The following is a 12,725-nucleotide window of genomic DNA, read 5'->3' as shown; positions in this document are numbered from 1 at the left end:
TAAAAATACTGAAGGGTTTTGGCAGAATCACAATTTAAAAGTAGAAGAAGCCACCCTTCTGAAGAATTTGACACACAATAAACAACTACGATTTATGGAACCTGACAAAGGGGGAGGTTTGGTAATTTTTAAGCAAGACGAATATATAAAGGCTATAAGTACTATTTTGACACAAGAAGAAACCTATTGTTTGGTGTCCCTTAATGAAATTACTACTTCCTACAACAGAATTGACTCCCTTTTAGAGGAGTATCTGGTGGAACAACGAATTAACCAGACGACCTTTCACTTTCTCAGACAAACCCACCCACTGATTCCTGGTTTCTTTGGGATACCAAAAACTCATAAAAACATCATGGAACCACCTTTTAGACCAATTGTTTCTGCCCGTGGATCTAAAACCCACCCCTTGGCAATATTTATTGATCAGAATTTCAAAAATATTGCAAAAAAACACAAACATCTTATAAAAGATTCTTGGGACTTTTTGGGCAAAATGCACCAGGGGTTATGGTCTAAGAATAGTCTTCTCATCACCATTGATGTGAAAGATTTATTTACCTGTATCCCAAAGAAAGAGGGCTTTGAGTTTTTTGAAACCAGTATTCATAAATATTCTGAATTAACACCAGACAGAAAATCTTTGTTGGAACTAATGGAAATAGTTTTAGATAATAATTTTATTAACTTCGAAGGGGTTCTTTACAAACAAACCAGTGGAGTGGCAATGGGGGCAGCTTGCGCCCCCATTTATGCCAACCTGGTACTCCTGGAATGGGAGACCGTACATATTTTTGAGAGTGTTTTTTCTGCTAAAATTACAGCCTATTACAGATTTTTGGATGACATCTTTGTGATTTGGGAGGGGACATCACTTGAGTTGGAAGAATTTATTTCATACATCAACCAAACCACCCCCTGGTTGTCATTTACTCACCAAGTTGGTGCAGAATGTATTAATTACTTAGACATTACACTATCCAAAACCCTGGATGGTTTTAAGTCTCAGGTGTATAGAAAACCAACTTGGTGTAACAGCTACCTCCACTTTGACAGCCAACACCCTTTTTTTCAGAAAAAAAGCATTATAAAAGGGCAGGCTGTCAGAGTGGCTAGGATGACATCACACATAGAAGATCTCCGACCAGAATTTATTAAACTGGGTAAAATGTTTGGAGAAAGAGGTTATCCTGAGGCTTTGGTAGAGAACATTTTGACGGAAGTATATAATGGGTGGGGGACCCGTTTTAAACCCTTACTTGGGCACCCCATTGAAGATACAGAAACATCAGAAGAAAGACCCCATGAATTTTCTAGTTCTTGTTCCATTCAACATAACAACTTTGCTCCTATTTTTAAAAAAATCTTACAGGATAACTGGTCTATTTTAAAAACCAACCCTGAAATTATTGAAGTTATAGGGAACCGACCTGCATTTATTCATCGGGTGGGCAACAACTTTAAAAGAACCTTGGAAGGAAGGGATTATTCTTACAAGAACTCTAGGGGTACCCACCCCTGTGGTAGATGTACCCAATGTTCCTCTATTAATACTTCCAACAGTATTGTTTTACAAAATGGGTTGAATACGGAGGTTAAATTCTGTAGGGGCAACTGTCATTCTTCCATGGTGGTCTATTTGGCAACTTGTTGTTACTGCCCATGTTATTACGTGGGCAAAACTGAACGTCATTTAAAAGAAAGGATTTACGAACACAAGAATGACATAAAAAACAAAAAAGAGACCAGTGCCTTATATAAACACACCACCATGTGCCAACCTGCTCCTTCTTTCAAATTTGGTATCATAGACATGGTCAATTTGGAAATTAGAGGAGGAGATAACAAAAATATTTTATTGCAGAAGGAAGTTAGATGGCAGTTAAGATTAAAATCTAATATTTTTCCAGGTTTAAATGAGTATATAAACATTAAAGCCATCTTAACAGGAAAGGCAAATATACTTTGAAGATGGCATGAATACATTTTTAATACATCAGATGTAAACCTACGTTTTATATCAACTCATTATGAAACAATGTCGTAGACTATTCTTTTGTTTACTTATATTTTTAGTACAAATTGTTTACATGCATTTTTTAATCTGTTAGAAGTGTGTGTACACATAAAAATTACCACTAACATGCTCTGTTTCTTTAAATTTTGAAAGTTTAGTATTCTCAGAACTTTTATTTGACTAATTGTTTCATTAAGGGGAAGATTTCATTGGTTAAACTTTTTATAAATTATGTCAGCTATAGTGGGATTTTATCTGATGAAGTTTGTTTTTATGCAGACGAAAGCGCTCATTTGAATTGTATTTTACATTAAAGGACTGGACTTCTCAGCAGGTGAACTGTGTTTTGTTATCAGTTTATTCTACTTACTTTGTGGTAATATAAATATTGCTTATTCCTATTACAAATATTCTCCATATGATAATTCAATTTATGGAGCTCAGATGTTTTGGATTGTCAAGGTATGAGTGATAATCTGATGGACTTATGTTTATCCATCAGATTAGGAATGATTTGCATTCCATGGCTAGTGTGGATCTTAGTTTTGTTAACATTTATGAATTTAAATTTGTTTTCACAAAAACATTTTTAGTATGCCTGACCTAAACATTACTTTATTGGTAAGCACTCAAAGTATAAAACTGATCATTTCCTTTAAAATTTCAAACATATACATTATTGTTATCAGGGGAAAATGTTTAATAGTCACAATAAAACAAAAAATACATAGTCTAAATAACCTAAGATGGATTTAACTTTATTATCTTTAAATACAAATGGCTTAAACAATCCTAGCAAGAGATTAAATCTACTGAAATGTTTAAAACTGAACAAAGCATAAACTGTCTTCCTTCAAGAAACTCATTTCAAACCAAATGACAATTCCAAATGGATCCTAAGGAATATATGATATTGGCACAATCCACTTATATGACAAGACAAAAGGGGTAACAACTTTATGGAAAATAAATGTGATTAACCAGGAAATCATTTATAAGTATGAAGATAAAGAAGATCTTATGGCATTAGTAATAGTTAAATATAATAACAGAATATGGACCCTACCCAATCTATACTGGTTCCCATGCATTGTAACAGGAACTGTTAAAAAGCAATTTGATTTCATTCCCAATAATTATAAAGGCAAATTAATATTAGGAGGAGATTTTAACTGTATATTTGATATTTCTGAAACTACAAATAAAAGACAGCTGCATAGATCTGCTGTATCAAAAGCTTTAAACAAGTGGGTAGAATCATTTCATCTTGTAGATACTTTCAAATTTAAAAAATGTAAACCTTTGTTATTTTCCCATAAAAATCACAGATTTGGTACCCAAACTAGAATAAATAAAATGCTTGCTGCCCATGGCTTACACCCTAAAATCATTAATTTCTCAATCACTCAATTCCCCTTTTCAGACCACAATTCATTGATAGTAAAACTTCAAAATGGGTACAAACCATTAATCTTTAACTCCAGAATTTCACCATATATAAATGAAATTAGAGTTCAAACCTTGGTTATTATCTGAATTACAGTTCTTCTTAGATATTAATTGTACCACAGAGGTAAATAAAATAATGATATGGAACTTATTAAAAGCTTACTTGTATGGTAAAACCCTAACTTGGTATAAAAGAAAAATCAGAGAATGGAATTCTGAATTATTAAATCTACAATCCAAACCTTTGTCAGTAAAAACTGAAAAAAAAATCAAAATCATTTGGAGATGAAAAATAAAGTAGAAGTATTAAACAATTAATACAACAAAATTCTAACACATAAAACTAGTTTAGCTTAAAAAAAACTAAAAATGAATATGTTGGACACTTCTCCCAAATATCTACATAATTTATCCACAAGAATCAAAATACAATCAAAAGCTAATACATTAAAAGTATCTTCCATGAAAAGAAAGGGAAAATATGTCAGATATAGGTGATTCTTGATATCTATAGAAATCACTATATGGAACATTTCCAAAAAGAAAATATACATATTGATCAAATAAATCTAGATGAAAAATGTTCTAATATAAAAAATACCAGAAAAATTAAAACTAGATCTGCAAGCACCCATATCCTACAAAGAAATTGCAGATGCAATAAAAGAGGGCAAAAATAATAAAGCTCCAGGTATAGATGGCATGTTTATGGAAATATATAAACTTTTTTCCTTCAAAGATACTATCCCTCTTCCATAAAACTCTATTAGAAATTCAGTCACAAGCTTTAATACCACCCTCTAGGAGATATTCCTTAATCACACCAATCCTAAAGGAAAACAAATCCCCAAGCCTCTGTACCTCATATAGACCTATATCATTATTAAATAATGACTGTAAGATATTTATGACAATATTAACTAACTGAATGAAAAACCACTATCCAAAACAATAAATAATGATCAAACTGGATTTATATATCATAGACACACACATGACTATATTAAAAGGATAATTTCTCTTATAGATTATGTTAATAAAGAAAATAAAGAAACACTCATAATTGGCTTAGATATAGAGAAAGCCTTTGATTCCCTAAATTGGGACTATTTATTCAAAGTTCTGGTGTTATTTGAATTTCCTCCTTCCTGTGTTCATCTACTAGAGAATATATGTACAAATAATTTACCATATGTTAAGCTAGGTCCTTTCACCTCTGAATCTATACATATAATAAAGAGTACTAAACAAGTATGTCCCATGTCACTGATTCTGTTTGCTTTGGCTACTGAAATATTTGCAGATTCAATATGTAATAATACAAAAATCAAAGGAGTAGATGTTTATGAACAATACAATTCTAAAGCAATGCTCTTTGCTGATGACATATTATTAACGTTATCCAATACAAAAGAGACATTAGAACAATTAATTATTTTAATTGACACGATTTACATGACTTCAGGGCTCCATTTCAATAAATCAAAATCAAAATTGTTATTTTTAAATAAAAAAAAATTGTAGACGAAGGGGAATCACATTATAGGGAAACATGAATCTACCTTAAAATATCTAGGAATTGAGTTATGCAAGGATAATAATGAATTAGTCTCAAAAACTACAATAATATCAATACATTTAAAATCTCCATGGGAAAGTAGAACAAAATAATATTAACATTTGAAGATAGACCATAGTTAATAAAAATGGTTTTACTACCCAAGATTCTATATATAGCTTTGGCAATATAACTGTTTCCAGAAAAGAATACACTCAAAGAAATAAACCCTTGCCTAATAAAATTTTTATGGTTTCCCAAAACAAACAGAATAGCTTTAATATATCATATCACACCATGAAAACAGGGAGGGTTAAACTTTCCTGATATAGAAACATATTTAAAAGCATCAATATATAAAACAATCTCAGATTGGATAAGTCCAAATTATTCTGCAAATTGGAAATAATTACTAACTGTAATATAAATAAATGAATTTGATTTACAAAAAAAACATTTAAATAACAGGTAAAAACTATTTGCTATGGCACATATATATTAGTATGCAATATAACATAACTAACCAAACTAAAACTCATATGATTAATTATTACATTGACTCATTTAGGAAGATTATTAATGCAAATATAGATTTAAAAATCTGGTTTGATCTTTTAACACCATTCATAGTTACAAAGAGCTATCCACATAAAATATACAGAGAAATAATTAATTCCTGGGAACAGAAAGGATTTTTTTGTTGGTTTCAATGTATCAAAGAACTAAAAGTTCTGGATATGCAAACAATAGAAACAATATACACAATTCCACAATAAGATTGGCTAACTATGCAAGGCATTCTAACGTATTCACAAGGTTTATGCAGAATAATTAGTAATTCTTCATTTAAAGAAATACCTAAAGTTACAAAATACCTATATGAAATCATATATAAAGATTATGACAAGGGAAATAGTATTTCAAAATTTTACAAGATATTGATAAATTATAAAACAACACCCAAATCCTCATATTGGAATTATATAAGAAAAGGACGCTTATTACAGCTAACTGAGGAAATGAAGTCAAATTTTTTATTATCAATAAAACATACATCCTTTTTACAATACTGGAAGGTTTTTAATTGGAAATGCTTGCACCGATCATTCTTAACTCCAGATAGAATTGCTAAAATTAATTATTCCACAAAGGGAATATGTTGGAGGTGTGAGCAAATGCACAATGCAGATTGGAATCACATTATTTTTGACTGTGTTAAAATTAAGCCATATTGAAATGGCATTAACAACTTTTTACACACTTTATTTTATGAATTTTTGAGGCATTATTGAGGCATTTAAAATACTCAAACACCCTGATAAATCTCCTGCACTTAAGAACTTAGTCTTACCATATGCCAATCTAAACAGTCTTCGCTCTTCTAACAGGCCACTCTTGAAAATGGTTAAATCCTTCAACTCAGGCGGTGATGCTCTATTTTCAAATGTCATTGGAAAAGTATGGAACTCCCTTCCTCTTAGTATTATTACCACTACCTGTCTACCCCACTTCAAAAAAGAGCTACTCCACCACTTCCAGTCGCACTGGCTATGCCAGTGCTCATTTCCTGATTAACTCATACCTAGGATCCTAAGGTTCTTCTCTACTGTCTCTAACCTAAATCCTCTTTTACTCTTCCTGTATCAAAAAATCTCATGATAGACCATTATTCTGTGTTTACCAGTTCTTTTACAGAACTAGTTTTTTTCTTACCATTACCTTATGATTGACGTTTTTAATATATGTGTTAAAGTATGCTGCTTATATTACCTATATTAGTAATTTTCCTCCCTTGTTTGTAGAACACTATGAAATGTATTTGTAACCAACCACAAACTGGTATGTATGTATGTAACTCATATTTGTTTTTTTTTCTGATGTTGGAGCTTTATTCCCCGGGCCTCCGCTGAAAATGGGCATGTATCCAGTCGGATTTTCCCGGTAAACAAATGTAAAATAAAATAAATAAATAAATAAAATGAATTGTTTAACTTATCTAAAGCTCTGGTATTATTAAATGTGTGCAAAGGTCCTCATTTGAATGAGTCAAATATGTATCTAGTATGGACAATACTTGCAATCTCAAGGAAGTGTATAATAAGAAGATGAAATACAAACACAATAACAACTTTAGAAGACTTCTACAGCCTACTGAAGACCACAGCATTGTTGGAAATTAAAATTACAGAATTAAGGATTCATCCTAAGCCATTTATTAGTAATCCATGGAAAAAAGTCTTATCATTGATTGACACTTTACAATAGCTGAACAGATACACTATGATAACTGGATTGCTATACCTATAAAATAATTGTATATCTTGAGCTCTGTTATAATGTCAGGCTGATGTAAAGAGTGTACATAGTTATTTAAGATGTTATATACAAACACTATGGAATTTATTCAACTGTATTTGAAAAAAAAAAAAAAAATAAGGGAAAGAATGCCCAAGTACACCAGGTAATAGGAGAAAGCACAGGGAACTGCCCTTTAATCATGCCAAGAGGGGTGGTCGTAACTACCAAGTACTGGAGCTGTTTCCATAAAGAATGACTAGTGCTGATGGCACTTAAGTGTGCTACAATAATTGCTACAAAAAACCTGTTGAAGTGCAAACCGATTAAACTATTAGAAGTGCAGGAGAGAAAGAGAGAGAAAGAACTAGCAAGATCTAAGGCAAAAACTGAAGAGCAGACTTTCTGGAACCAGTAATAGTTTACCTTAGCTCAGCACTGCTGTGCGGAGCTTAAACAAGTGCAAATCAGCACAAACCAGACCTCCCAACCATACCAAATTACTCGGTATTTACCGAGTTTTGGGGTCCAAATGAAGGGGTGCCACGATTCCCGATTGGCACCCCTTCATTTCCGATTTTTTTGCTTTATTTATTTTTTTTTAAAAATCGCGCTGTCAGGGCTGACGTCATCACGTGCGCGATGACGTCAGTGCCGTCAGGGCTACCAGCCAGTCGGAATTGAGCTCAAGAGCTCACGTCATTATTTCCGACTGTCTGCGAGCGGGAATACAGCAGCAAGCAACCGGGCAGCCCTAATGGATTAAATTTTATGGCGGTAATGTTTGTTTTATTTTTTTTATGAGCTGGCTGCAAGCAGGAACCAGGAATACAGGCAGCAAGCAACAACGAGAATTCTGAGGGACTCGAGGAGTCACAGCAGTACTATCGCTCGGTTCGGTTACTTTGGTTTTATATTTCCAAGTTCTATTCAGAAAGCTAAGCAGTGCCGGATAAATTATTCATTTATTATTTAGTTCATTAGCTAATTAATTAGCAAGCCAGTTTGTTGATAATGTATGTGCAAATGTCATCACCTTTGATGCTTTTTTTTTGACCAGCAGCAGTTCTACTAATATGTTTCTTTGATTTCTCTCATGCTGTCTCTCTGTCTCTTGTCTTTGTCTCTCAACTAGGCATGAGACAGATTGATGAACAGAATGTGTTATATTTAAGTTTTATTTAAATTTTTGCAGGATTTTCTGTAGACAGGCGGACAGTATGCTGTGACGTAAATGTCTTAATATAACCTTGTTTAAAGTTTTATTGGCAGATGCCATTGGCTGTCCTCTCAGTTTAACAGCTTAGTTTCTGCATAATTTATGTGAATTATCTGCTCTGAGTGTATGGCAGACAGTGTTACATGCAATGCAAGGTGATTGATGATGCTTTAATTTGAGGATATGCCAGACAAATAATAGCACCCATTAGCATAATGTGCATGACGTTATGTTTTATTTTAAGACTACTATTGATATATTATTTACATTCAAGACTGTAATGATTTAATAAATATTGATGAGAAATGAATCAGCATAATTCAGGCATCTAGCTTTCTGATGTTCAGTATATAATTTGCTAAACTATAAATTAAATTAGCTGGCATTCAATACTGTATGACAGTACACATGCCAGTGTGCTTGCTTTGGTAGTGGGAAATAAATATAATAGCTATATAAATTCATCTGTAATCAAGGCACATTTCTGGATTACATTAAAAATTCTTCTCTTAACTGCTAAGAAGAACTCATATTTCTTCATAGGCATTAGAATGTCACTTTTGGAAATGTTCTTGAAAACATATCAACCCGAAATATGGCAAACATGTATAACAGAAATTTAATTTCGTAGTCAACATGTAGAACAATTTGACAGTGATTACTTTTTTGTCTGGTATAATTGTTAGTATTGTTTAACAAGTGTGTTGTAGTATACAAGAAATATAATTTGAATAAAGTCAGGAAGGTGTATCAAAGAAAAGAACACAAGTATGTTTCTTGTTTTGTGTGGAAGGGGGCAATGGTTTGAAAACAGCCCAAATGTAATCTTTATCCACTACTCAACCAGATGCATTTTCTTTTGATGTGGTTTGGGTTTCAATGCTGTTTCAGTGAATGTGAGTTTCAAGGGCAGAGAAGTTTTAATGCCAAGCCTATTTTCATTGTGAGACAGTATATCTTTGTTTACCAGATGTCTATTAGTATCTCTGCATTGTTGTGCTGTAAAATTTAAAAATAAAATCCAAATCATTGTAGAAGTAAAGCAGAATGCATACATTAGTGTTTATGGTAAATGAGGCGGAATAGCCAGGTAATGGGATATTGGAATGGCTGCAGGAGGACTCTGGTGCTATATTTTGGTTGTTTGTTCTTCAGTTTGTGTTTGAAATTCGGTATCCCACAATTCCATCGGAGTGGGCGTGGTTATGTAATTATGTATGCAAATTATATGTTAATCAGCGTACAGATTTGTACCTATTTTTCATGGGCCTTGTCCAGATTTTTGATGTTTCCAGGTTGAGAGGTATGGCACAAACTAATACTTTATTTCTTATCCTCAATAGTCCACTCTATCATCTTTATGGCTCTTCTTTGGCCTATCTGTTTTTGTGATTTTTGTGGACTACTACTTCATTCCACAACAGGGGGGCATCCTCCCCCTGGGCCTGGCCTGGCCCCATTGTAGGAATGTTTCTATATTTTGAATGGTATCATATGTATGGATCTCCTGCTGTTATGCAAGGAAATATAGTGGGCTATTTGGACAGATGTAATAGCCACATGAGACTACAGATACCCAGTCCAATAGTATGTGTTCCTTAATATTCACTAGGCATCATGGTTGGAGTATTCACAACATCAGGCAAAGGAGATGTTAAACAGTGGCCACACATGTTATGCGGACACCATTATACCCATGCTGATCACGTGCTGCTGCTTCCCCACCCCAACATAACAGTGTTCCCATATAACTGCTTTAACAGAAATCAGCTGTGGTATATCCATGGACATGGCAATCTCAGGGCTGTAACATACATATTGCTCACATATTGTATGTCTGTCTTCACCCAGGATAACAATGTACATATTTATGCTGTTGACTGTTTGATGAATGACTCCTCTCTGTCTGATGACCTGTGTGACACAGTGGACTAGTTAAGCAAGCATAGGTGATGATGTTGATGGTTCTAATCTTGAATTACTCACATCTTTTGCATGTGAAGTAGTACTATGTTGTTTTCACAAACTGTCATACCTCTCAACCTCTTAGTGCAAGAAATCTGGGCAAAGCCAGAAATATTGTTGGGACAAAGGCCCAAACATAGGGACAGATTTTAAATGTTGTTCCCACAAACCTATAATGTTGCTGGAATTAAAGGTGTTGCATTATTAGATATTTTCTGAAGGATATAAAGTCTGAAACACAAATGTTTGTCTGTATTTAGTATACTGTAGTGATGTCAATATTCAATAATTCACCAGAAGACCACAAATGTATGAGGAACAGACCAAACATATGAGGCCAAACTGTGGACATTCTGTGATAATCAGGACAATTGAGAGGTATGCAGACTGTCAGTCTGTTGGTGGTGTAACATTACCAACAGCAATCGCAGTTTAAGTACAGCATACAGCTGGAGAATGATGTGGACATTTTGAGTCAAGTGTAGTATTGCAGAAACAGGGGCAGATGCTAATGTCTGTAACATACAAAATCCCTAACTGAAGTACAGATAGTTGTGGCCTAGAGTCACTTTATAAGTACTGATAGTCACACTGGGAAGGTCAGACACTTAGTTAAAATGATTGCAGGTCTGTTGCCCCTTTATCAAAATGACCTGTTATGTATAAATGTCTATACATACAGATATATATTTATACATGTCTGTCTGTCACTATCTCTCTCTCACATGTATAATATAGCTATCACTATGTAGTATAAAATAGATATCTACCAATACATATAGTTATATATATTAAAATGATACACTCCCCCATATATCTACATAACACATATGCATAACATACAGACACACAACTGTATTTATATATACATCCCTGTTATATACAGAAATATGTGCATGGATATCTGTATTGTCCAGCATACCCTAATAATGGTGAGTAAATCTGCACTATCACACAGCCATGCATTTACTCAAATGATCCAAACTAAAGGTGCAACAGTACATAATCCACTTACCTACAGACCCCTGTGCCTGCTGGATGTCACCACATAGGCAGACACAGGTGAGCAGGTGGTGTAATGTATAATTTTGTCATGTATGGACAGGGCACATTGTTCCTCCTCACAGATGTGCTTATGTTACTGCAAGCAGCCAGATATGGCCATTCTGATAACTGTACACACATAGCTAGGATAAAAAACAGTTATCTCACTGCTAGGATAACAGTAGGAAGCAATATCACTTGGCAGGCCACAGATGCTATTCAACACAAGCCTAGTTTCTGTAATGCACAAGTACTGTGGTTGTAATCACATATATAACATACTTAATCTGTGGCATGTGTGATAAGTACTGTCATCTGTAGTGTATAAGACTAAATAGGTAGGGGTTCTAATCTTACTCCAGCCCACTTGGTATGCATCTGTGTGTGTGTGTGTGTGTGTGTGTGTGTGTGTGTGTGTGTGTGTGTGTGTGTGTGTTCCCCTGCAAAGCAATAGACATGCCCTCATGAGCTATCCACCTGCAATGGTTATGTACCTTTTGGGCCTGTAACTTGCTGCTGGCTTCCAAACTGCCCTCTTCTACAAGGTCTGATGATATCAGCCAACTTAAGACTACCAGCTGACAGTGTAGTGTCAGGTGTAAGCTGTGGTGCATGTGATAAGTACTGCAATCTGTAGTGTATAAGACTTGATAGGTAGGGGTTCTAATCTCACTCCAGCTCACTTGGTGCATGTCTTTGTCTGTGGGTGTATATTCCTCTACAACACAATGGACATGCTTTCATGGGTTATCCACCTGCAATAGTTATGCACTTTATGGGCCTTTAACTTGCTACTTGGCTTCTAAACTGCCCTCTTCTGTATGGCTTGATGATGTCAGTCACCTTAAGACTACCAGCTGACAGTGCAGCATCAGAGATAAGCTGTGGTACATGTGATAAGTACTGTGATCTATACTGTCTAAGACTAGATACGTAGGGGTTCTAATCTTCCTCCAGCCCATCCATATGGCCTAACCTTGTTCATCTAGACATAGGTTGGGTTTTGCAGTGTTTTATTTGTAACAGGTGATGTGAACCACCCCCCCAAAGGACTGACCACAACAAGGCCTGCTTATGTCATCAAGCGTAATATGTCCTGAACTGATAGTACTAGCAGTCATGCGGTGTGTTGCATGCAACACGTACTGTGATCTGTAGTATGTATCATTACATAGGTT

At 34.4% G+C, this 12,725-nt stretch overlaps 1 protein-coding gene across 4 annotated transcripts in view; it reads left to right on the top strand.

Annotated features, from left to right (window-relative positions):
• Window positions 1-12,725, top strand: part of LOC122798078 (corticotropin-releasing factor receptor 2) — a 1,424,487-nt gene that overhangs the window by 844,203 nt on the left and 567,559 nt on the right. The window lies entirely within an intron of this gene.

Source organism: Protopterus annectens, chromosome 3.part1 (assembly GCF_019279795.1).
Source record: "Protopterus annectens isolate FY-2018-M chromosome 3.part1, PAN1.0, whole genome shotgun sequence".
Taxonomy (NCBI): domain Eukaryota; kingdom Metazoa; phylum Chordata; order Ceratodontiformes; family Protopteridae; genus Protopterus; species Protopterus annectens.
The sequence above is the reverse complement of the archived record's forward strand: the minus strand, read 5'-3'. Positions and strand labels throughout refer to the sequence as shown.